Consider the following 3463-nt stretch of genomic DNA (forward strand, 5'->3'; position numbering starts at 1 on the left):
TTTCCTGTTGATTCCTCCTAAGCCTACTAGCCTGGTCCTTCCTCTGGGCCAGCTGAGATGGTCCACTCTTGTGTGACCACCTGCGATATCCAAATGCCACCATAATAGCTCTCCTCACTCTTTTCATTGGCACAGTAAACAGACTTGAGTAATTATTTTGGCCATTCCTCTTAAAAGAGTTTCAGCCACCTTGATCTCCTGAACTTGCTGGAATACCTACTCCGTAAATTGCTTAATCAGGATTTTTGCAGAAGTCACTGTTGATAACATTCACACATCACATTAAACTGCAATGATTGGATTTGCACAACTGAATTGGCTCAAACCAAATAAGCTGTATCTCTGCAGGGTGTTCAGGCTGGAGTATTTTTGATCTTCCTAGAGACACAAGGATAAGTCCACATTTAAAGTCTTAATACAATTTAGGTTTCATTTGGGGTGGGGTGGGGTGTTTGTGTTATCTTTTTATTTTGCTTTTTGCTTTATTCGTATCCATAGAGCGGGAGGGGGGGGTCCTAAATAAAGAGGGGGGGAAATCTTTCTTTGTTGATCAAGGGTTATGAAAAGCTAACCCATAAATCAATACAGGTAATTTTACTTCTAGGGAAATGCCAGGAGAAAAAAGGGGAAGCTGGATTGTTTTGTTGGTTGTGCTAAAGCTCACTGCTGTCAGCTCAATTGCCCCCCCCCTCAGCTAAAGAGGATGGCAAAAAGACAGGAAAGGATAAATAAAAGAGCAGTTCAGATATCCCATTACTATAAACCTATCTGGAAAAACCCTAAAACTTTTTAGCTTCATAATTTTTTGTACCACGGTCTGTCACCACAAATTGTTCTGCTTTCCTGAAGATGTTTGGGTTCTGGCCTGGGACTGCAGTGAAGTAAACTAAACCAACGATAGCTGGTTTGTTCCATGCACCACACCAAAGCAACCTTAATTTGTCATCCACAGCTTAGTAAACCTAGTTACTTCACAACCGAGTGGCTATAGCCATGTAACATACTAAAGGTAAAGGTTTCCCCGCACATGCGTGCTAGTCGTTTCCGACTCTAGGGGCCGGTGCTTATCTCCGTTTCAAAGCCGAAGAGCCAGCGCTTGTCCGAGGACGTCTCCGTGGTCATGTGGCCGGCATGACTAGACGCCAAAGGCGCATGGAACACTGTTACCTTCCCACCGTAGTGGTCCCTATTTTTCTACTTGCATTTTTATGTGCTTTCCAACTGCTAGGTTGGCAGAAGCTGGGACGAGTAACAGGCGCTCACTCTGTTACGCGGCACTCGGGATTCGGCCCGCCAAACTGCTGACCTTCTGATCGACAAGCTTGGTGTCCTAACCCACTGAGCCACCGCATCCCTTATGTAACATACTACATTTGGTTAATTTTAACCTTAAAAGGAGAATATTTATAGCTCAGAGCTGAAATGAAGGGTCCTTGGTGTTCTCAGAGCTTGGTTGCTTTCTTGCAGACGTTTTGCTACCCAACTAGGGAATATCATCAGTGCAGATGTTACCAAGTTTAGGTCATGAAACATCTGCAAGAAAACAACCAAGATCCGAGAGCACCAAAGACCTCTCAAAATTAGGCTTACCAATAAAGCCTTGCTTGAATGGATAATTTAGTGGAAAGCAAGACCATTAAACCCAGAATCAGAGAGCATCAAGGATCCCTAGTTTTAATCTTGGTTGCATAAGGGTTTGTAGCAAGGCACAATGTCGTCACAATGGCGTGTGCCTCCTGACATGATGCCATGACATGGCACAAACATTTGCAGGCTGATGTCATGAGGCACGTAATGACTTGCTGCCTTCCCTTGCACATCCCTTGCTTAACATAATGTCCATTAAGTGGCTTAGCACACTGACAAGGTCTTGCTGCTCTGGATAACATGCACCGATGCATTCTGCAAACCAGAATGTGGGTTAATTCAGGGATCAAATGACACGGGTTGCACAAACAAGACCATTTCAGCATAGAGGTTTGCGACAATCCTGCCATTATTTCAAGCTGTGATATGGCTGTTTTGGCGTAACCTTTTAGGTGAGCTGAGGCCACAGTGGACCCAACAGGTTGTGCAGACTTTAATTGTGTTAATTTCAGTCCCAGTTGAGATTAATTGAAGCCCTACCTCTGCTGGTCTATAGCCGCAATATTTATTTGATTGAAGCCTATTTAGCTACACAGACATTAATCCAGTGAGCTGAATTAATTTACTGTATGGCTACCTCCAAAGTCAAGAATTCATGGTCACAACCATTTTTTAACACAGTTTGGGCTTCCCTGGACTATTGTTGTTGTTTTTTTCATCTTTCCCACTATGTTTTAAGATTACAGCTCCCAAATTCTCAGCTATTATGGCAGTTTATAAGGCTCACCTACTGATCTATCAGAAATATTAAGCTGCAGTTCAGTTCATAATAAATCCAGGATGCATAAACGTAGATGGAAAGCACTTAAGGGTCTCATGCACACATACTATCTCTCAGTTATTGAAGGTTTTAAGAGGCTATATTTCCAAGGTTTCTCTCTCTCTTTTTTTTTTAAGAAATCCTAGTTTCATTGTACATCAAGTCATGTAAAGAAAATAAGGACCAGCAATTTGATATTCTGGTTTTTGATATCTGAATGCCTTTTTTTCGTGCAATGATTTTGTTGTCTGCTTTTTTAAAAAAAAATATATTACCATATTTGTACAAAGTTTTGGAAGGTTTTAGATTTCAAGGGATGGTTTGGAAGCCTTTGAAAGAAATGAAAAGATTTGGAAAGCTAACCAGGTTGGTTTTTTTTTAACCCCCTTCTGGCATCTTTCTCCAAAGTCAGCATTTTCAGGATGGCTGTTTTTTCCCCTCCCCCCCCCCCAATCATAGCTCTTGGTAGATGGGTCCTTTCTCCCACCCCCCTGGTTTCCCCCCCTCCCCTGCAAGTTTTCATCAGCAATGTCAACATGTATAATGAAAGCCGAAGCTGTTTCTTGTATTTCAGTATTGAAATAAATTGCTGGGTTGGAGGAAAAGGACGGGAGAGGGGAGAGAATTGGAAAAGCTGCTTTCAAACGCCCATTTATAATTTACAATAAATGATGATTTATAATAAAACCCCTTAACTTTCATCTCGCTTGAAGGACGACAGATGCCGCGATGCAAAGATGTGAAAAATTGCTCAGTTTTCTCCTTTGTTTTTCAGTTATTCATACCCTTGGGAAGGGTTCGTTTGGGGGGGCGGGGCGGTGTGTTTGCATCCAGTCTTCTGTCCTGGGCTTTCGGGGCTGCAGTGATGAAATTGGGGCTATCTGGTCCACCGCTTGGCTGAGACTCCTCCTGAAACTCACATTTCAGCTGCACAAGGGAGAAGAGGTAATCAAAGGTGCAAAATAGCTCCGTTAAGCTACTGAAGAGATCTGTTTTGCACGGAAGCAGCCCCAGACTTCCAAAACCCAAGTTAAAAACAAAAAACCCTCCTGACAT

The sequence above is a fragment of the Vipera berus genome (assembly GCF_964194415.1).
Source record: "Vipera berus genome assembly, chromosome: 12".
NCBI lineage: Eukaryota > Metazoa > Chordata > Lepidosauria > Squamata > Viperidae > Vipera > Vipera berus.